The sequence below is a fragment of the Ahaetulla prasina genome, chromosome 6 (assembly GCF_028640845.1).
Source record: "Ahaetulla prasina isolate Xishuangbanna chromosome 6, ASM2864084v1, whole genome shotgun sequence".
Taxonomy (NCBI): Eukaryota; Metazoa; Chordata; class Lepidosauria; order Squamata; family Colubridae; genus Ahaetulla; species Ahaetulla prasina.
Window position 1 is genome coordinate 88,286,949 of NC_080544.1, and position 24,392 is coordinate 88,311,340.

General features: G+C 39.7%; 1 protein-coding gene across 3 annotated transcripts in view; it reads right to left on the reverse strand.

The window, feature by feature from the left end:
• Positions 1-24,392, reverse strand: part of PPM1L (protein phosphatase, Mg2+/Mn2+ dependent 1L) — a 227,584-nt gene that overhangs the window by 166,663 nt on the left and 36,529 nt on the right. The window lies entirely within an intron of this gene.

The window sequence follows — 24,392 nt, forward strand, 5'->3', positions numbered from 1 at the left end:
TCATGATTTACTAATCAATTTATCAAGATTTCTAAGCCTAAATAAGAATGCATGTTCATTTTTAATTAACATACAACCAGTTTGAATTGATCATTTTATGGCCATAAAAAAACCAAAAGCATTTTGCAAGGACTATAGAATTGCAGCATTATTTAATAACATCTTAAATCTCAGGTTTATGACAACATTTATTACAAGAGAAGGACCTTCATCCTGGAAATAAATGAAGACAGGTATAGCTAAGATAATGGACAGTTGCAGTTCACTCAGTTCCTGCTTCTCCAAAATATGATGGATGAAGGATGAATTGGTGGATAACACAAATAAATGGCGGTGGGCAAAATTTATTAGTTGGAAGATGCTCTTGAAGTTCTGGATTGTAAACAAGTATAGAAAACTCTGCAATGGCCAAGAAACGGGAAAAGGTTGGTTTATAGTCTGATTTCAAAAAAGGATACAGTTAAAGAATGCTCAAACTTTTTTTTTCAGTGGCATATAAGATGTTGCAATCATTAGCAGTTTATGGAATGAAAATTGGCAGATATATAAGATGGATTTGTAAATGGTCAAGGCATCTGAGATCCAGGGGTGGGTTCTAATTTTTTTTACTACTGGTTATGTGGGTGTGGCTTATTTTGTGGGTGTGGCTTGATGGTCATGTGACAGTGGGTGCGGCTTGATGGCCATGTGATTAGGTGGGCGTGGCCAACTCAATGTCACTCACATGAAGGGGTGCCTCGCCTGGCCCCTCCCCTCCCAGCCATTCCTTGTACCACTCAGCCTCAACGTATCTATAGTTCTGCAAAAATGTTGTTCACCTTTTTTCAACTTTATTATCTACATACTATAGATGCACTTTCATGGACCACTGAAAGGAGGAAATGGCTCACATGCTTTGCCCAAGAGTGTGACAGGCAACAGGCTTTTAAGGGGCTGCCAGAAAGAAGCAGGGGGCAATGTGTTTTCCAAAGCACCAGAAGGCAAAACAAGAAGCAATGGATGGAAACTGAACAAAGAGAGAAGCAACTTAAAACTAAGGAGAAACTTCCTGACAGTGTGAAACAATATAGGTTGCAGTCATAATTTCACATATAAAATAGCCATTCATGTAATACAACCTGCATATTGTTCAAAACAGTCATTAGTATTATGGCTGATGTTTGACAGCAAGCCTCATTCCCTCCCCACTCCAAGGGAAGGTTACTTCAAAATCCCCATTCCCTCCCCACCCCACTAATCTGCTCTGGGAAGGAATTAAAATCCCCCCTCTTCATTTCCCAAGTAAAATATTACTCATAAGAAAAGGCTCCCAGATAAGCAAGGAAAAATCAAGCTGCTAACAAGGAACCTTCCTGGAATTCCACATTCCTGCCAGCTGCATAAAGGAAACTTTGTAAGCAGAAAACCGCTATTGGTGCTTAGAGATAATAGAAAGTGGAGGCCAGAAGTTTGGCTCCATTTACAAGCAGCCAGAAAACGCATTCAAGACAGGATATTTCACAATGGAAATCGCCCAAACCTTTTTAGAAACACAAAGCTCATGTTGCACAAACCCCAAAACTTAAAAAACATAGAACCATATAAGAATCCCTCCTCTTAGCCAGTTTGTTGTTCAGCTGACTCAGAAATGAACTGCTTCTGCAAGTAAAAACCTCCTTCGGGCCGCTGCGTCAATTTAAAGCGACAGCGTCTTTTTTTGGTTTCTTCTTGTTTGCCAGGTGATCTCCTGGCTGAGAAGCGAGTCCTGATTTTTTCATTCTAGCCGATCAGTTGGGAGGCTTATTGGCTTCTCAATTTAAAGCAACGGTGTCTTGCTTTTTTTCTCTTGTTTGTCAAATGAGTCCTGATTTTTTCCTTCTAGATCAGCTGGGAGTCGGGAGGCAGCAATAGATTGGGGATGGGGTCAGGCAGAGGTAGCATTTACCGGTTCTCCGAACTACTCAAAATGTTTACTACCAGTTCGCAAGAACCGGGGAGAACCAGTAGCAACCCACCACTGCTGAGATCACATTTGCTAAAATCTGATGGATAACGGAAAAGATAAGAAAGTTCCAAAAAGACATCTAGTTTTTCTCTGTTATGCAAATGTTTTTGATTTCAAAAACCATTACAATTTAATCAGCTGGTCCTTAAAAACATGGATGCACCAAGCCATATGATTTCCCTCTGGAATAATTTCTATGATGATCTGGAAGCAACAGTTAGACTGGAATATGAATCAACTAAATAGATTTTCTGATTTTCCTTTAAGATGATTCTCTTCTCATCCAAGACGTTTCTCTAGTTCTAGCAATGGGCAAGGAAAGGGATTTAATCAACTAAATGGTTCACAACTGGGAAAGAAGTACTGTGTACCAAGATTGCATATCGTTCTCTTGTTTATAAATTACATGCAGAACATGTCATGAAAAATGTTGAGTAGGAAAAATAGAAGTTGGAATTAAAATTGCAGAGATAATCATTAACAACCTCATCTATGCTGTTACTACTCTAATGCCAGGAAGAAAGGAAGATTTATATTTCTTGTTCAATATACAAATGAGGACAATAATGCAAACAAGAAGGTGTTGAAGTAGTAACAGACTATCTTTCTAAGGTCAAAAATGTCCAAGGATGAAAAAGGAGGCAATGCCTGCTTGGTAGAAATATTATATCCACTTCCATATAACTATTTTCTCCTGTCCATGCACCCCCCTTCCACCTACCTGGAACCAGAAGGAAACTGTGTAACCATAATCCTGCCAACAAAACTCATCCCAGCCATATGCCCAGAATGGGTTGTGCTTTGTTGCCCTCCTGCAGCTTCAATGCACAACCTAAGGAATATGTTGGGTGGATCCCTTGGCTGAAATTCCAGCACCATTCAACACCATCCACCATACAAAGTTTTCATCAATTGGCTTAGTGGGTTACTCCATTTTTTTTTCTCACTACATCATCAATCAATATAACTTTTTGATTCCCTGAAACTATAGGGAATCAGGCAACATACCAACCTTCCAACTACTAGACAGTAGCAAAGAAATTCTGTATTTCTTCACTGGTTTCCTCCAGTGATTATCTGGAATTTCCATTGCACAAGTATTGTTGAAAAACTGGAGTTTGAGAAAGGGGATTTAGTTGTGGAGATCAGCAAAGGAGCTAAAGCTATCATAATAATACAACTCAAGGAAAAGAACTGAGAAGATGACTCTTGGAGCAGAGGCCACCGAGAAGAGACTTGCAAGCTAGGTAGGCTACATAATAAAAGAGATGACTCCTTTATATTCCACTTACATGCACAAATCCAGATACATGTGAGTCTATTTCAGACCTTTGTTACTGCTAATTCAACTGGTCAACCAATTACAAAAAGCAAGAGATTATGGAAGTCAGAGTTCCTGTTTCTCTCATGGACAAAATGGAGTGAAAAAAGACTGTGTAAGGATGAAAACTGGATGAAGAAAGTAAAAAACAATAATAAACCAACAGAGTTACTTGGAGCCACAAATCTGCCTCTACGGACCATAGCATTTTGGTCTGCTTAATCCATACACATTAATATGCTTTATACTGTCCACACACAGTGTTCAGGGACAGGATGACCACACCCTCTTCAGACTGGAGTACCAAAAGCCATCTTCAGGCTCCTTCACTGTGGCGGAATGTATACAAATGTTGTGTGGTGTGGAAAAGTTCTCCCAAAATGGTTAGTGAGCAATTCCCACACCAGAAAAGGATGCTTTTTGAAATTGCCCAATACACAACCATACAAAATATTTAAATGCAGAAGCATTACACTGGAAACTAATACAGGTTTTCCCAGTTCTAAAATATGTCTGTGAAAATTAGACCACTGAATAAAGTAAAATGGATATATTTGAAATGCGGTGCTAGAAAAAATGGTTGAGAATTCAATGGACAGTGATCACAATTACAAGTTTGATTGAATATACTAATAATGAAGTTAAAATCCTGAATATTTTAAACTTATACTTTAATGCAAAGGCAAAAACATCCTGATGACTGGAAAAACTGAAATCAGTTGAAAAGATCAACAGAAGACAAGGTGATTATCATCAATGACTCCTGCATGAGCTTATAGGAACTCAAATAGGCTCTTAGTCATAGACAATCTTGATGAAATGATGTACATTGGTAGCAAAGAGTCAGAAGTGACTGAATTGAACAACAACAATGCAACAATATCAATTTTACAAGTCAGTTTCTAAATTGTGTCAGATACACATTCCAACCGCCAGCCATTGTTTAAAATAAAACAAAATTCAACACATCCCTTCCCAAAAGGCAGAAGAATCATGCACAAAATTCAGAGAGGTGGATTATTATTCTTAGAAGCAGAAATCAAATTAAATCAGATTTCAAAGCAGACTAAACCAAAATCTTAAGTGGTAGTATAAATCACGGCTTTATCAGGGATGACCATCGTGTAATCTAAACCACCTCCAGAATTATCCATCGTGCTACATCCACTTTTTTGTTTAAACTACCGTGTTTCCCTGAAAAGAAGACCGGGTCTTATGTTAATTTTTGCTCCACATCAGGGCTTATTTCCTGGTTAGGTCTTATTTTGGAGAAATACGGTACTAAATGGCTTAGGACCGGACTTAGGACCATAGCTTAGGACCGGGATACTTACGGGACCGTCTACTGCCATCTTGTACTTCCCAGCGACCTGTGCATTCTCACAGAGAGGGACTCCTTAGGGTGCCGTCAGCCAAGCAATGTCGACTGGCGGCTCCCAGGGGAAGGGCCTTTTCTGTGGGGGCTCCTACCCTGTGGAACGAACTTCCCTCTGGACTTCGACAACTACCTGACCTTCGGACCTTTCGCCGCGAACTTAAGACTTATTTATTTCGTCTTGCAGGACTGGCTTGAATTTTTAAATCTTTTAGCTGATTTTATGGGTTTTAAATTTTTATCAATTTTATAGGGTTTGATTGTATTTTAAAATGGAGCCAAATTTAATAAGTTTTTTAATCTCTGTTTTTAGTATTGTATGTGTTTGTTGCTGTATTTTATCTTGGCTGTAAACTGCCCTGAGTCCTTTGGGAGAAGGGCGGTATACAAATTAAAATATTATTATTATTATTATTATTATTATTATTATTATTATTATTATTATTATTATTATTATTATTATTATTATTAAATGCACCCATCTGGCTGACAATCTTAATTGGGGCTTATTTTGGGGGGTAAGGCTGACATTACGAGCATCCTGAAAAATCATGCTAGGGTTTATTTTCTGGTTGGGTCTTATTTTCGGGTAAACAGGGTAGCAGGCATTCAAAGTAAACATATGAGTATGGATTCCTCTATTAAATGATATAAGAGGAATTAACAAGGACTATCTGGTAACTTTTCTCTCCATTCAATTTAAAAAATTTTATTACCTCCAACTTTCTTAAGCCTTGACCTTCAGAGAAAGTTTGATTGAATATACCATTCTAAACCTCAACCTAATAAGAATTAAACTGGAAAAACTATAAGAAATATCTTATAAAGAGTTTTTTAAATTAAAATCAGAGTGGACACTGATGGAATAATGAATCCACGTTTAAAAGGTATTACAGCGATATCTTCCAGCAACTTCAGATATTTCCCCAAAGAAGTGTAAGAGTGTGTGGGTTCAAAGTCCTATCGCAGAGCTTCCTTCTGTAAATATCTCTATTGGAAGAGTTGTACCTTTTGCTATTTAAATCTAAGAGAATACAATGTTATTTGAACAAAGTACACCTGTGCAAAAGGAAGGATAATTGCTGACCTTTTTAATACCGATACCTAGGTAGTGAGTGATGCCATTCAAAAAAGGTACAGCACAATGAAAACTCCTTAATTGAACATTTGCCGTCTGCAATGGAAATCTTGCTAAGTGGCTTAATTTACTTTTCACGAATAGATTGCTGAGAGGTACATAAAATCAATCTTTGTTGGTTAGGTTTCTTTCCTCTCCTTCCAACACAAGTCTTATTCCTGGTGCATAAAAAAGAGAAGCAGCCTTTACATATATTTGAGAACAGTGATATATTTGTTCAATTATCTACCGACCTACAGCCTCAAATTAACAGATGTCTATTTATAGCTGATTACACCGTAGGAATGATCTAATAAAAAACCCACAGAGTGACAAAGCACCGTCAGAATCTTTATTTTCTTCTTCCTCCCCTCTTTGGAAGGTTTTTTTTTTAACATGAAGCAGAAGAATGCCAGGATTTAAACACTGCAAATATTAAACACTGTCTGGAACCCATACCACATTTCAGACATCAATACAATTGAATGTGTCCAGAAATATTTTACAAGAAGAGTTCTCCACTCCTCTGAATACAACAAAATACCTTATGCCACCAGACTTGAAATCCTGGGTTTAGAAAACTTAAAACTCCGCCGCCTTCGACATGACCTGAGTTTAACTTATAGAATCATCTATTACAATGTCCTTCCTGTCGAAGACTACTTCAGCTTCAATTGCAACAATACACGAGCACACAATAGATTTAAGCTTAATGTTAATCGCTCCAATCTTGATTGCAGAAAATATGACTTCAGTAACAGAGTTGTAAATACTTGGAACACACTACCTGACTCTGTGGTCTCTTCCCAAAATCCCCAAAGCTTTAACCAAAAACTGTCTACTATTGACCTCACCCCATTCCTAAGAGATCTGTAAGGGGCGTGCATAAGAGCACAAACTTGCCTACCGTTCCTGTCCTATTGTTTCCTTTCATTATATCCAATTAATATAGTTATTACATACTTATGCTTATATATATGCTTATTTATAGTATAGTTATTTTGTGCTTATGCTTATATATACTGTTGTGACAAAATAAATAAATAAAATAAAATAAAATAAAATAAATAAATAAAAAGCATAAGTATTCAGGGCATAAAATAGACTTTTAGGAAGGAATGCAACCCATCCAGCATTGCAAGCAACAGAAATAGGTACAGCTTTTCCTCACAACATTCTGTTGAAAATTTACATTGCTTAAGCAATAAAGCAATACAGTAGATTTAATTAGGAACTGAGTAATTACTCTAGTGATTTAGGAATAAATTGGGATTTGAAAAGTAGATGCGCAAAAAGACCAAAGCACAGCAACGAATAAACAGTAAGCCCAAAAAAAAAAAAAAAAAAAAAATCAAATGGCTGGAGATAGCTTGTTGGAACACTTCTAATTTCTAAGAATCAATCTCAGCCACTCTGATTTGTAACTGATTAAGGATTAGAATTTTCAAATTCCTTCTCTGGCCTTTTGAAGTTCCTCATATTTGCAATGCCAGAATCTATATTTTCTCTCCAATGAGCTACTTGAACAAATCTTCTCCTTTCAATGCAAAAACCTACAAAATTTTAAGTGCCCAAGCAGGTGCAAGCCTTCAAATAACCTTGGCAATGCTCCAAAAACAAACGAACAAATAAACAAAGCAAGGTCACACCAGGTATATACTTGGATAGGATTTCATCAGGAAATCTAAGGATCACAGACTTGATTGAAATTCAAAAGACTTCCTTTTGGAAAACAGCAATGCTGCTAGAAAAACTAGATGGATGCGTGTCTATATGATCTCCAGGAGTTAAAAATAAAAATTCTTTGAATTGTATTTTTTTACCCAAGGTATTTTTTACCTTCTACAACAATGAGTTCCTTCTGGCCTTTAAGGCCCTTAATTTCAAACAACCTCTATTAGAATCTGAGCTGAGTTGCCCAGATAAAATTAATTGCATGTATATTTTATTAATACTCTTCTTCTTGTTGATTCAAATGTTAAATGAAGACAGCAACAAGCCAGATAAAGATTTACACGCAAAAAGGTCTTTTTATAAAATATGGAGCTCCTTCTCTGGATTGGAAAATGCAGATATAAAATAGACACACATCTAAACACAGTTCTTCATCCATACAATACTACTTGGTAAACAAGGTACAAACCTTAGGGACGCTAATAGAAAAAAACCTTAGGCAAGACGGGACTGCCTACTGCCGGCTTCTATCTCCCATCGTCCGGTACGCTCCCACAGAGAGGGACTCCTCAGGGTGCCGTCAGCCAAACAGTGTCGACTGGCGGCCCCCAGGGGGAGGGCCTTCTCTGTGGGAGCTCCGACCCTGTGGAACGAACTTCCCCTCGGACTTCGACAATTACCTGACCTTAGGACCTTTCGCCGCAAACTTAAAACTTATTTATTTCGTATGGCTGGACTAGCCTGATTTTTATTTTTATTGGATGGGTTTTTAAAATTTTGTTATTTTACGGGGGAGTACGTTTTTTAACATTTTGGGCATTTAAATTAGTTTTTTAAGGGATGTTTTTAATTATTGTGTGTATTTATATTTTATCTGCCTGTTCACCGCCCTGAGTCCTTCGGGAGAAGGGCGGTATACAAATTAAAATATTATTATTATTATTATTATTAAGACTGCTATGCTTCTGTTTTCTACATTTTTCTGGAATAAGAATATAGTACAAAGTAAACATCTGGAGATGTAATTATGCATTTTTGCCAATATATTATTTTCCAGTTCATTTTTTCCAATGGCTTAAATTTCTTTATAGAGAATTTTGTGGGTAATATACATTTTATTTAAGGCCCCATTAAGAAGCCAATGGAGCAAAAGGACAGAATTCATTTTTTATTAATCACGGTTAATATGAAAACCAGTAATTTTGCAACCGAGAAGGGGAAAAAATGGCATTTATATCAAATTGTTGTGACCTAACGGATGAATATTTTATTACCTAATTGATTTTTCAAGGACCAATAGGCCCCACAGGAGGGGTAGAAGTGAGAACATTTATAGAATGAGTGTGTTATCATCTCAACATTTAGGTAGTATGTATAGAATAGAATAACAGAGTTGGAAGGGACCTTTGAAGTCTTCTAGTCCAACCCCTTGCTTAGGTAGGAAACCCTACACCACTTCAGACTAATGGTTATTTTTAAATCTTCTTTAAAAATTCCAGTATAAAATTGTATGGGCATATTTGGAAAACAGCTGACTTATCTGAAGCTCTAAGAAAATATTTACCTGCAAACTTACGACCACAATGAAGCCCCAAATTTCTGCTGTTAAGTGAGATATTTGTTGAGTTTTGTCCCATTTTACAACTTTTCTTGCCACAGTTGTTAAGTGAATCACTGCAGTTGATACGTTAGTAAACCGGTTGTTAAGTGAACCTGCCTTCCCTATTGACTTTGCTTGTGAAAAGGTCACAAAAGGTGATCACATGACCTTGGGACACAGCAACGGTCAGAAATATGAACCAGTTGCCAAACATTGAATATGATCATTGAACATAATCATCCGGATGCTGCAAAGGTCGTAACTGGGGAAAAATGGCCACGAGTCACGTATTTAAGTGCCGTTGTAACTTTGAACAGACACTAAATGAACTGTTGTAAGTGGAGGACTACCTGTATTATAAGGTGCTATGTCCCTGCAAAACATTGACTGTTTATTTTCTCTAGCTTAAATAAATTACATTTTCTGGCAAAAAATTAGCCTAATTTAATCTGGAAAACTGCTGCTTGACCTTAACAACATAAAACTATTTTACAACATTTATTTTTATTTAAGTTTTTAAAAAAAATAGCTGAGAGTAACAAAATTAAAATGATTTCCCCAGAATATCTGATCCGAGGAAGTGTAGGCAGTTGAGTGGAGCACATTAACCATGCCATCTGTTCATACCTTTTCTGTGATATCTTACACAATACATTCCAAGAAACAAGCCTGTGAGCTGAATATGACTTACTACTTAGTCTATGTGTAGAATAGAATAGAAGCAAATATTCAAGTGGAAATTGTTTTTGCCATGAATGAAAATCAAATTGTCAAATTTTATTTATTTTCTTATATGACCATCTGTTCATTGTCTCCAGTTATGAAACATTACTTTTTCTTAAATCCCCATAGCACTGTTTTAACAGTAGAACAAGACTGAAATTCCCTTCCCATTTAACACAAGGATCGGTAATCTTTGTGGGATAAGTTTTACTGGGGCCAGCCTGCAAATAATTTTTTGAGCAGAGGAAATCTGAGCAAACTTATTGCAAACGGAGCGAAACCTTATCGCCTCACACCTAGCAATTTTCCTCCAAATTGCTGCTTCACTCCCATCACAATCTACTTCAGGACCACAGAGAGGGCATGAAGCATTCCTTCACTGCACTTGGGAACATCACATCTGACAGCCTGTTGTAGAAGAGACTGATGAGAAAGGAGATAGGTAGCAAGAATTGCCATACCTGGCAGAAATTACAGGAGGGTGCCTGGGATTATGAGATGTTCGTCCATGATTTATCAGTTCCATTTTAACCTAAGACAGGGTTTCCACACCCTTGACAATTTTAAGATGTGTGGACTTTAAGCAACAGAAATTCTAGGAACTGAAGTCCACACCAGTGGTGGGTTTCTACCGGTTCGCCCCGGTTCAGGGGAACTGGTAGTGGCAGCAGCGGGAAGCTCTGCCCATCCACCTGGACATCATCACAGACGCTCTGAACATGTGCAGAAGCTCCACATATGCTCACAGTTCTGAACCAGTAGCGAAGGTAAGTGGAACCCATTTTAAGATGTGTGGACCGAAGGTAAGTGGAACCCACTTACCTTTGGTCCACACATCTTAAAATTGTCTAGGGTGAAAAACAGTGACCTAAAAATTCTGCTCAACCATACACATGACATTTAATCCAAAATTCTACTTTCCATAATCAACATCCAGATGCCTCCATTGATCAGGCAAGAGTTTTTAACTGTCATTTGGGAATAATTACTGCAGTTAAAGCACATCATCATCAGCTCATGAAGTCTATTTTTCTCTCTTCAGATGTCCCAGCAGCAACTGAGCAAGAATTGACCGTGGAGGTTCCAAGAGTGCTCTATAAAGAATAGTTTTGACCGTTTTGTACATAAAACACTGCAATAAAACAAACATTCTGTTTGCTTCTATGGCTTGCTGCTTTATCATAGTACAATGTACGATTGTACAATGTACAATATTTTACTATGTAAACTATCCAGTAGAAACTGCTTACATAGAGCACATGGTTAAACTATAGAGTTCACAAAAAGCTGGCAGCTTAGACAGCTTTAGAAAGTCAAGATTAGACATATACAAAGAGGATATAAATGATTACAAGCATTTACTGCAGGTTAGCCAAGATTTGTTCAGCTCGGTTATAAAGAAGCTCATTTATTTGCAGATCCCTCGCATCCTGGACATAAACTGTTTCAACTCCTACCCTCAAAACGACGCTATAGAGCACTGCACACCAGAACAACTAGACACAAGAACAGCTTTTTCCCAAAGGCCATCACTCTGCTAAACAAATAATTCCCTCAACACTGTCAGACTATTTACTGAATCTGCACTACTATTAATCGTTTCATAGTTCCCATCGCCAATCTCTTTCCACTTATGACTGTATGACTGTAACTTGTTGCTGGCAATCCTTATGATTTATATTGATATATTGATCATCAATTGTGTTGTAAATGTTGTACCTTGATAAACGTATCTTTTCTTTTATGTACACTGAGAGCATATGCACCAAGACAAATTCCTTGTGTGTCCAATCACACTTGGCCAATAAAAAAAAAATTCTATTCTATTCAATTCTATTCTATTTATAAGGTTGCACCACGATACCCATCCATTATGCACCTATGTTTTTCACATTTCCTCTGCACATAACAGCAAAGCAATGCAGACAAAGAAGTTGGGGAAGCCACATTCTATTCATGAGGAGGTTAGAGATGCTTTTGCAATTTGCTCTCATTATCAGTGACTCCCTCTGTTTGAAAATCTCACTTTGAAAGGGCTACCACGGAAACCCATATCCAACCATGTTTCCCCTCCAACCAGAGACTGTGGAGTAAATCTGAGAAATATCTATTGCTTGTTACTTCTCTCTCTCTCTCTTTTTTAACTGAAAAGAGATTGGTGTGGAAAACCAACCACAGGGAAGTGGATACAAACCAATAACACAATACACCAATAATAGAACATTGGTCAGTCATTACAGGTTTGAGTAGACAAGGGAAAAATCCTAGAGTGTGCACTTTTACTAAAGAGGTTCATCATTATTAATTGATATTAATATTGATCAATATTTACAAATAGAATATACAATCAGGCTTTTAGCACTTTTTCCACATTTCCAGTTCCATCAAGCATTTCAAATGCTGAATAGCCACTATTAACCAGAGAAAGTTATGAGTAAAAATGGAAAGTCCCGGCACACTTGGGAGTATAAGATATATTGCACGGTTGTCCAGGTCTTGCTGGGAATTCTGGCAATGGAAAAAGGGAAGCTGACTTATTTATCCTTGTGTATGCCAGAATGGTGTTAAATCTCTTCTTCTGCACATCAAAACTAACTATTCTCTGCTTGACCTTTCTCCAGGTTTTGTCTAAACCCAATGTAGATAGATAACAGTATTGTCAAACTGTCAAACAAAGAAAAAATCATGATATATGTTATTAACAATAGGAACATGGGAAATTAAGAATTTAAACTAGTATACATGTAAAGGGACGTGGTGGCTCAGCGGCTAAGATGCTGAGCTTCTAAATCGAAAGGTCAGCAGTTCAGTGGTTAGAATTCCTAGTGCTGCATAATGGGGTGAGCTCCTGTTACTTGTTCCAGCTTCTGCCAACCTAGCAGTTCGAAAGCACATAAAAAATGCAAGTAGAAAAATAGAGACCACCTTTGATGGGAAGGTAACAGTGTTCCGTGTGCCTTTGGCGTTTATTCATGCCAGCCACATGATCACAGAGATGTCTTTGGACAGTGCTGGCTCTTCAACTTTGAAACGGAGATGAGCACCACCCCCTAGAGTTGGGTATGACTAGCACATATGTGCGAGGGAATCTTTACTTTTATTTACAAGTAAAGTTTAAGTTAACATCACCTTTTGGTAACTTCATGACTTTTGTCTTCTATCAGAACTTCAAGGTCACTCTGGAAACTGACGCCAAAAGGATTAGTCTACAATGACTATTTTATTATTGCGGAGCAACAGAATACTGGATCTTGAAAATCTCTAGAATCCGCCCCCTCCCCCTTAATATCAAAGAGAATCAAATCAGAGTATCCTTAAGTTACTTTCTCATCCCTTGCTCTCTTTTAGGGATAAGCTGATGTTTATGTAACTGCCTTTGCATCCTTTATTTAACATTATGTTCGTACTTCACTGTATTTTCTTGGAAACCTAAGTGGTTTATCATCGCTATTTTGCAAGGTATTTTTGGACTTTCTAGTCTAACCTCACAACCATAGTATTCCCTGATTATTTACCATCCAAGTACTAACCTTTATAACTTCTGGGTCTATATGAATTCAGCCAAGGGGTGTCGCTGAACCCAAATTAAACAATTGCCTTGATTGTACTAAGCAGATGAGTTTCTAAGAATTGAAAGTGTGGCAATGTTGCTTAGCAAGCTAGTTGCATGCATTTTATTCTTTCCATGATTAGAAAGATAATGCTGAGATCATCATTAACAGTTGATGAAAATAATGGAGACCTAGGCCCCTTGCCAGAAATGTGGTGGAAGAAACGAAGCATGTAGAATACAAGCAGAGAAAAATTGTGCAGTGACTCAGTGTGAAGCAACTTCTTCTAAATATAAAGGCACAGATGTGTCTCAAGCAGTTAACAATTTAATAACATTGCAGACTGCTAAGTTACTTTGCATTGTGCAGGAGGTAGGCTTGAACAATGTAGGCTTGAACAATGACAGCAAATATTTGGTTTACTACCATAATGAAGAGAGTTACTGGCCCCAAAGGATAGGGTGCGCAACTTAGGTGTCCTCCTGGATGAACGGCTGTCGTTTGAAGATCATTTGATGGCCGTCTCCAGGAGGGCCTTCCACCAGGTTCGCCTGGTTCGGCAGTTGCGCCCCTTCCTTGATCGGGATGCCTTGTGCACAGTCACTCATGCGCTCGTTACCTCTCGCTTGGATTATTGTAATGCTCTCTACATGGGGCTCCCCTTGAGGTGCACTCGGAGGCTTCAGTTAGTCCAGAATGCAGCTGCGCGGGTGATAGAGGGAGCTACGCGTAGCTCCCACGTAACACCGCTCCTGCGCAGACTGCACTGGCTACCTGTGGCCTTTCGAGTGCACTTTAAGGTTTTGGTTACGACCTTTAAAGCGCTCCATGGCTTAGGGCCTGGGTACTTACGGGACTGCCTGCTGTTACCGCATGCCTCCCACCGACCCGTACGCTCTCACAGAGAGGGACTTCTCAGGGTGCCATCCGCTAAGCAATGTCGGCTGGCGGCCCCCAGGGGAAGGTCCTTCTCTGTGGGGGCTCCCACACTCTGGAACGAGCTTCCCCCGGGTTTACGCCAAATACCTGACCTTCGGACCTTCCGTCGCGAACTGAAGACACATCTTTTCATTCGCGCGGGGCTGGCTTAAATTTTATTGATTTTAAATTTTCTATTAATAATTTTAAATGGGGTTTTAGTTTATTATATATTTTAAACTTTTTAAGCCAATTATAAAATAAGTTTTTTAATCTGCATTTTAAATTGTATATTGTATTGCCTGTTTTTTACTTTTGCCTGTACACCGCCCTGAGTCCTTCGGGAGAAGGGCGGTATAAAAATCAAATAAATAATAATAATAATAATAATAATAAATAGTTACAAAAGTAAAAAGGCACCTTAGAATATTTCTGAGAGTGCAAGACAGTCTCTTTGCTGTGACTTACTCCAACTCATATTTGCATGTTAGAAACAAATACAGCAAGTTAATACATTTTCTGTATCTGAAAATACTATACTATGCAAGTTATCATATTTTGCCATGTTTCTTCACTGGTTGATGTTGTTTTTCTGCTGCAGTACTGAAAATCAAATAATGCTTGAAAATACTGAGAATAACTCTTATAAATAGGAGGCCAAACACTTCCTGAAACAATGCTGGTAATAGTTCAATAGTTATATCTTAATAGAACAACACACACAGCTGCAATCCAACCAGATTGCCAGCCTCTTGTGAGTTTGTGTTTTTTCATGAGATCTTGCAAGGTTTCAAAAATGTATTTGCTGGAAAAAATGCCATTGTATAATTTGTATGATGTTTGTTGCAATTGTTTCACTTGTAGGCAACATAGAAAACTCAATAGCTTTCCTGTTCTGTCCATCCATCCATCCATCCATCCATCCATCCATCCATCCATCCATCCATCCATCCATCCATCCATTTTTTATTTGTATACTTTATCGGCAGCCCTTCTTACCATAGGGTAACTCTGGGTGGTTTACAATCTAAACAAAACCCAGGAGATACATAAATCTCCCAGCACTATTGAGATTAGCAGCCACTTCTAGCTAATGTTTCCAAATGAAACATTTGAGATCCAGTAATTTATATTTGCAAATGGGGGGGGGGGGAATTTCCTGCTGCACATTCAAGTACCATCAAGCTTTTAACTTCTTAACAAGAACAACCTTTGCCTGCTGAATTCTGAAATATATTTGTACTTAGCAAAATGGTGAATATTTTTAGTCTTTGATCCAAGTCTAAATTCTACTTTAATTGTCTTCAATTAATTTTTCATTTTCTCATCAGCGGCATTATAAATTGTAACAAAATTTATTTTCACTTGTTCCTTATTATGATTCTCAGTTTTCCAGTTTATCAAATCTGTTCTGATCGCACTGTTTTTCTTTAATTCGCTCTCCTACGTCATACAGGGGCTTCTGTAACATTCTGAAGAAATTAATTATTCCAGGTATCGGTGTTGGCGTAGCCCTGTCTGAATTTCAGACAAGTTTTCAATATCAACTACTGTAGTACTACTAGAGATTGCATTAAAAACGATAAAATAAATTTAAACTATTTTAATTTTTTCCTCAGAGAAAGAGACAGAGGGACCATTAGTTGGTCCTTGACTGTATCAGATTATTGATGTGGTTGAAGATTAATCATGCACAAAGGTTATTGGTAAACATCTCAACAAATAGATTCCTTTGAAATTGTCAGACATTTAACCAGTGTATCTGGTTAGAACCTCTCTACTCTGTCTAGTTGTAACTTACAGGGCCAGTGTTCAGAATAAAAATAGGATAGCTCCTGGCACATTTAATTTACAGGAAAATGAGTTAGGATGGAAGCAGAGTTCCTGTTAATAATGAAAGAATTGGGTATGTTCAAGGTGAAAAAGGGGGTGGGAAGCCGCAAGTAACTTGGCAGATGAAAAGTCTAAAAATAAGATTGTTTTCCCTACAGGTTATACATGTTAGAAATGTGTGCACATACACATACCACTTGTGACAGATTCCGCCCCCCCCCCCAAGGTTAGAGTCTTACAGAACAGCTTTTTCTCCCTCTGGCCTGATTAGAAAGTAACTCTAGGAGGTATATTTTAAAGCCTCAGCTGTATAAACAATAAAATCAGAAGTATATTTGAAAAGTCCTAAGATCTCTCAGTAGGTTGCATCAGTTGTTTACATTTCTACATATGGGATCAGAGGCAGAAAGACACTTGAAATAGAATCAAAATAAGATGCTCCTTAATAAGGAAAAGAGATACTTTATTATGTTCCTATGTTTTCTGATTTTTAGAAAACACCGGGAAGCAGAAAAGCAAGGGTCTCCAGGAAATAGGAATGTCTCTAACATGGCTGGTTTCCTGTTTGATCTCCTGGAGATACAAGGCAATATAGCAAGAAGATGCTCATATGTAAGTGTGCATGTAAGGCATCCTTCTCAACCATGGAGAGAGAGAGCTAATTTGGTGTAGTAGTTAAAGCCATTGAGGCAGAAACTAGAGGACTGTGGGTTCTTGTCCTGCCTTAGGCACAAAGCCAGCTGGGTGACCTTGGGCCAGTCACTATGTCTTAGCTCTAAGAAGAAGGCAATGAAAAAAAAAGCACTTTTGAAAATGCTACTTAGAAAAGTACAAATACTTGTCCATGTTGTTGCCAAGAGCCAAGACTGATCTAAAGGCACAAATAGTAATACTTTTAAAAAATGGCAGCAGCAGACAAGAACCTCCTGTAGCCGTAGCAGCTGAAACTCCTATTTGCCATCCTGCTAAAACATTCCTAATGCTTCTCACGACTTCATGGAAACAGATGTGACTCCATCCATATTAAATTTTAGGAAAATTCATTAAGACATTTCCATCATGATGAAATCGTAAGTCATATCCCTCATTTGAATGTCTACTTTTTTAAATTTTGTCCTGTGGTCTGTGTAGTTATTCATTTCAGAAATCTTAGAATTAAAAAAAAATATGTAAGTAGTACCATGATGAAGAGTTTATTTATTTATTTATTTATTTATTGTTTAAATTTCTATACTGCCCTTCTCCCAAAGGACTCAGGGCGGTTCACAACCAAGTAAGACAATTAATACAAAATTAAAATCAGATTAAAGAAAAAAAATTAAAGTTGGCAGAAGATTTAAAACCATTAAAAACCCCATTATTAAAACCCCATTAGGCCAATCCTGCTCGCTGGAATAGAAATGTTTTCAGCTCGCGTCAAAAGGTCCGAAGATCAGGGAATTGGCGGACACCTGGTGGTAGCTCATTCCAGAGGGTTGGTGCCCCCACAGAGAAGGCCCTCCCCCTGGGCGTCGCCAGCCGACATTGGCTGGCCGACGGTACCCTGAGGAGACCCTCCCTATGAGAGTGCACTGGTCGATGGGAGGTCACCGGTAGCAGCAGGCGGTCCCGTAAGTAACCCGGTCCTATGCCATGGAGCACTTTAAAGGTGATAACTAACACCTTGAATTGCACCCGAAAGACCACCGGAAGCCAGTGCAGCCTGCGCAGGACAGGTGTTATATGGGAGCCTCGAGTTGCTCCCTCTATCATCCGTGCGGCCGCATTCTGAACCAGTTGGAGCCTCCGGGTGCTCTTCAAGGGGAGCCCCATGTAGAGAGCGTTGCAGTAGTCCAGACGGGAAGTGACGAGGGCATGAGTGACTGTGCATAAGGAATCCCGGTCTAAGAAGGAACGCAACTGGCGTATCAGACGAACCTGATAAAAAGCTCCTCTGGCGACAGCCGTCATATGTTCTTCCAACGACAGTCGTATATCCAGAAGAACACCCAGATTGCGAACCTTCTCTGTGGGAGCTAATGACTCGTTCCCCCATAGACAGCGATGGCTTCAGCTGATTATACCGGAACGCTGGCATCCACAGCCACTCAGTCTTGGCGGGATTGACCCGGAGTCTGTTTTTCCCCATCCAGATCCGCAGGGCCTCCAGACACCGGGACATCACTTCAATGGCTTTGCTGGGATGGTTAGGGGTGGAAATGTACAGCTGCGTATCATCAGCGTACAGATGACACCTCACCCCAAAACCACGGATGATCTCACCCAGCGGCTTCATATAGATGTTGAACAAGAGGGGCGAGAGAACCGACCCCTGTGGCACCCCACATGAGGCACCTCGCGATCGATCTCTGCCCCCCCGCCAACACCGTCTGCGATCAGTCAGAGAGGAAGGAGGAGAACCACCGAAAAACGGTGCCCCCCACTTCCAACCCCTCCAGCCGCCGCAGCAAAATACCATGGTCGATGGCATCAAAAGCCGCTGAGAGATCTAATAGGACCAAGGCAGAGGAACAACCTCTGTCCCGGGCCCTCCAGAGATCATCCACCAACACGACCAATGCCGTCTCAGTGCTGTACCCAGGCCGGAAGCCGGACTGGAACGGGTCCAGATAAACAGTTTCATCCAGGTACTGAGGGAGCTGATGCGCTACCACACTCTCAACAACCTTCGCCACAAAACGAAGGTTGGAGACTGGACGATAGTTCGATAAAACAGCTGGATCCAGGGAGGGCTTCTTGAGGAGGGGTCTCACCACAGCCTCTTTCAAGGCCGTAGGGAAGACACCCTCCCTCAGAGAAGCGTTAACAATTCCCTGGAGCCAGCCTCGTGTAACCTCCTGTGTGGCCAGTACCAGCCAGGAGGGGCACGGGTCCAATAAACATGTGGTTGCATTCAGCCTTCTCAGTATCCTGTCCATGTCCTCGGGAGCCACAGTGTCAAACTCCTCCCAGATGACGGCCTCAAGAGACGCCTCCGTCATCCTATCTGAGACTACCCAATCTGTGTCCAGCCCCTTCCGAATCTGAGCGATTTTATCGTGCAGATATTGTCCAAAGTCCTCAGAACGGCCTTGCAAGGGATCTTCCCTAACTCCTTGAGTGAGAAGGGAGCGGGTCACCCTAAACAAGGCCGCTGGGCGGTTATCTGCCGACGCAATAAGAGTGGAGAAATACTCACATTTCGCCGCTCTTATCGCCACTAGGTAGGTCTGAATGTGAGATCTTACTAGTGTTCGATCAGGTTCAGAACGGCTGGCCCTCCAATTACTCTCTAGGCGTCTTTTCCGGCGCTTCATCTCTCTCAGCTCCTCGGAGTACCAAGGGGCTGGTCAAGATCGGCGCCGGGTCAGAGGCCGCAAAGGCACGACGCGGTCCAAGGGCCCGCCACCGCCCTTTCCCAGGCGGCAACGGGTTCCTCAGCCGAGTCGTGGGCTAGGTCCTCAGGAAGTGGCCCAAGCTCAATCAGAAAGCTCTCCGGGTCCATCAGGCGCCTGGGACGGAACCAACGCGTCGGTTCCGTCTCCCTGCGGTGCAGGTTGGCGGTTCGAACGTCTAACCGAAGAAGAGGATGATCTGACCATGACAAGGGTAGAGTGACTAAATCCCTTGATTCTAGATCATTCAGCCACTGTCCAGAGATAAAAATTAAGTCCAGGATGTTTCCCCCAATGTGAGTGGGACCATCAACTAACTGGGTCAGGTCCAAGGCCATCATGGAAGCCATGAACTCCCGAGCCGCAGCAGATGACTCACCGAGCGATGGCAGGTTGAAATCCCCCATAACCATAAGTCTGGGGGTATCAACCGCCAGCCCGGCTATCACCTCCAGCAGCTCAGGCAGGGCTGCTGTCATGCCGCAGGGAGCCAGGTACACAATCAGCAAACCCACCTGTATCCCCTGACCCCACTTCACAAAGAGGGACCCACATCCGGCTATCTGTGGAACAGTGACCTCTCTCGGTTGAAGACCCTCGTTAATAATAACCGCCACCACACCACCCCTACCCTGGGTCCTCGGCTGATGAAATGCACGGAAACCGGGTGGGCACATTTCAACCAGGGGCACCCCCCCTTCCGTGCCCAACCAGGTCTCCAAAATGCCCAACAGGTCCGCACCCCCCTCCCGTATAAGATCGTGTATAAGGAGAGCTTTATTTGCAAGTTGACTACTATTCTTAATTATGTTAGTTGATTATAATAGTTGACTACTATTAATTATAATAGTTGACTACTGTTCTTAATTATGCTGAAAATGAAAGTTTACATAAAAATTATTATTTTTTCAGATACTGTAATGGACTTGGAGCAAGCAAAAGATTGGAAGCCTAACACTGAAGATAGAATGTATGTTCTCTGTGTATGAACAGAGAATTTGTTTAAGATTGCAAAAGTTAGAAAGAAAAAACTATGTAATAATTGTCTTATCATCTTTTCCCATCTTCATTATCAGAATACTTCATTATCAGAATATTAATAATCTTCATTATCAGAATACTGATTTTTCCTCTCTGTGTATTTTCTCAATATGCAACAAAATTGCAACCATTTGGCACTCTTTTCCTGAATGGCTATATAACTATGATACCAGTGGGAAATAATGAACTAGCTTGAGAACAATCACACTGGTATTAAATGATCACTATGCTATTAAAATAATACCATATAACATTGCAGATTTTTCATTTATTTTTGGTGGCCTTTGCAAGTATACATTGCTGATAATTTGACCATAAGCATGCTGGTTAAAAAGGAGAACAGGAAGGGAATTTGATATTTTTATGGTTTTCTGATTCCTTAGAGACAAAACCCTCAATTATACCTCCAGACAGATTTTTAAAAAAAACACCCAATTGGATAAGAAGCTAAACATTGGACTGGCATTTAAGGCGAACTTTCAGTCTGTCCAAACTTGCCTGCTTGGAGGCTCAGATCTCAGTTAAGATAATCAGATTTATAGAACTGGATTTATAGTATTAGATGAACTGTAAAGATATGGACCTCATTCACAGAGACGGTAGCTGTTGAATGGCTAGGAATCAAAGTCATCAGGAAGACTCAAGAAAGGTGCAAAACCAGACTGCTCTGAAAGATGATGGGATATAGAGAAAAATAAAGTGTAAAATATTTACTGATCGCATTTTCAAATTACCCATCTTCTTCACAGAGGGACATATAAAGCAATAAATGTTGTGCTACTAAAGGAAGCATTTCCACCTACATTAGGCAATGCATACAACCATCAGAAGCTGGTGATGGGCTGAAGTGATTGGTGGGAATCCAAAAAGTTACAACACCGTATTTTTCAGAGTATAAGATGCACCTTTTTCCCTCAAAAAAGAGGGTGAAAATCTGGGTGCGTCTAATACTCTGAATGTAGCCCTGCCCAGCTTCTCAAAGGAGATTTCAGCTGCTGAAAAAAGCATCAGAAACGAAGCTTCAGAAAAAAAGCCCCCAAACAGAGCTTCAGAAAAAAAAAAGCCTACAAACAGAGGTTCAGAGGCTTTTTTTCCCCTGAAGCTGATTTGGAGGCTTTCAGAGGCATAAAAAAAAAAGGGTTTTTTTTGAAACAGTGTTTCAGAAGTTTCAGAGGCAGAAAAAAAAAAGCAAAAAAAAAAAAAAAAAAGCAAGTCACAGAGTTCACAACCAAGGGACCTGTTGCTAAAATTCACCTCTGGAACAGCTGATTGGGGGTATTCTGGGAGGTCGATCCACCTGCCAATCAGCTTTTTTCTTATTTACTTCCCCAAAAACTAAGGTGCATCTTATACTCCGGTGCATCTTATACTCCAAAAAATACAGTAATTAAAAAAACCTTTATCCTTGGGTGTGTTTAAACTTTAGCCCAAAACCCTCTAGGGCAGGGATTCACAACCCCCAGACAGCGACCCTTTATGAATTTGTTTGGAAATGGGCTGCACAAGTGGAAGGCGCGCACATTCGCCTGTGCAGCTCCATTTGTGCAAGCGGTGGACACTCACATGTGTGTGTGAAGCTCCATTTGTGTAAGCACAGAACCACTTCCTCCCCACCCACTCCATCAGACACGTTGGAAAACACTGCTCTAGGGCCAAGGTCATTAATAACTCCAATAGGCTGGAACGTCAAAACTTCTTAGTCTGTGTTTTCTCTCTCATCCCTGTGTTGGGAAAAACTTCCTCCACTTTGATGACTGGGAACATCCTTCTATAATAAAATTTGGGATGAAAAAAGGAATATAGCAATGTTGTCAAAGCAGAAATCTAAATCCCTTCCGTGTCAGAACGCCTGCTTGATTCAACAGGCAATTTCAGTAAGCCATGTTGAGCAATGGAGGTTACGTAGTGGAAAAAGTAGCTGGACGATCAATATAATCCATACGTTTCCACCACCCTCCCAAACTGCAATGCAGGATTTGATTTTTGTATCAGGAGGAATTACTTAGCTCAGATGTGCTTTTATAGCTGATTTCTGTCATGGTTATCACTAGTTTAAATGAATTTAAATTCAATTTAGATTTTTTTTGCAGTTTGCATACGTATTAGTTGATTATTCAAACAGGAAGTAAGATTGAATCATTCTATGAATCATTTCACACTTTATAATTACAGTGAGAGGGAATACTAGGAGTTATATAATCTAACATGTTCTCTAACTAAACACAGTCTATTTGATTTGTATCTCATACTAACCCACGAGTTTTAATTATGGGTTTATTAAGCCTTTATTGGCTGAAATCACATATTCCAAAGAAGATTATGTGGTCACTCCTCTAGCACATATCACATTTTTTTACAGAACAATGCTAAAATTGTACAGAACTATTCTATGCTGAAAATCTGAATCTCATCTATATGCAGACATGTTTTCTATTTTCCTCATTTTACATATATAGGATGAGACTTCATAACTACAATTAATAGCAATTTTCAAGCATTAATCTGTAAGGAATTTCAAATTGGACACTCTAAATCCACATTCACATAACATGATTAACCAGGCAAGTAAAGAACATCAACGCTTGTTTACCGTTAACCTAACTTAGGCTCAGGGAGTTGTGTAAACCAGATCGTAGTTTTAGTTTATGTGTTAATGTACTGTGCAAACTAGAAATTAAGTTAATTCAGTAACTTGGTTATACAATGTGTGGAAATGCAGCGTAACAGTGGGGAACCAAGTACTTTGCCACAATGAATGAAAAGATGATGGTAGAAGATGATTTTCTTCCTCCTAACACAGTGGATTTGATACGGAGGAGGTACAAAAGATCAACTGGAACTCCATCTGCTTCTATAAAGGTGTTGATTCCCTATTTACTCTCTCTGACAAAGGCTCACCCAATTGAAGGCCATCTCTATATGTTGAGATTACAGCTCTGAGAATTTCTACCAGCATGTTGTCTAGGAAATTTGGGAATGGCAACCCTAGTACCTCTGGAGGACATCATGAAGGGAAAGCTACAGTTTAGGGAAAAAATATAGTTTAAACACCTCTGCCTCAATAACAGATGTTTTCTGATGATATTCTGGGCAGGTAAAAACAAAAACCAGAACCTGTATTTGTGAGGAAAACACTAGGTAGAAAAAAGGAGGAATCATATTTTGTATTCAGCTCTTTATATAGGAGATTAGAGATAGAAAAATAGAGATAGGTAGACAGACAGACGGACAGGAATACTGAAGTTTCCACAAGGAAACATTATGGTTTTCACAATCAACTCAACTTCTGATAAGGTTGCTTGTTCCTTTATTTATTAGATTTATATTCTGTCCTTGTAAAATACTTCACTCCCACTTCCTATTTTTCTCCCAACAACAATCCTGTGAGGTAAAGTAACTGGTTCAAACTGGGTCCTTGTGCTGTATTGCGCTCTAATACTTTTACCACTAGAGAGCCTGGGCCAGCACAGCAAGCAGAGAATCGATCTTGTTGTTTGATATTCTAATCTAAAAGGCTTCAGACAATCTTTAAACCCAAAGATTACCACTTCTTCAATAATGCAAACAACAACATGGCTAGTCCAGTGCTAGAGACATTGTCTTCGTGTTTCAGGGGCTTGTGGTTGGCTATCTGGATTCCTGATTTGTTCTCTTGGACTTTCAACTTGGACCTAATTGTCTGGGTGAACTTTTAAAATCAGAAGTGGTCTTGCTTCATTTCCTCACTGCGTGTACAGAGATTCTGGGGCAGGACATTTCCAAATGGCTGGAGTGCAAAATAAGATGTAAACTGCAACTGGGAGCTGGAGCCCATTCAATTTCAGCCCTTGCTCAATGCAGAATCTATGATGCATATTGCAACTATAGCATCTTTGACAGAT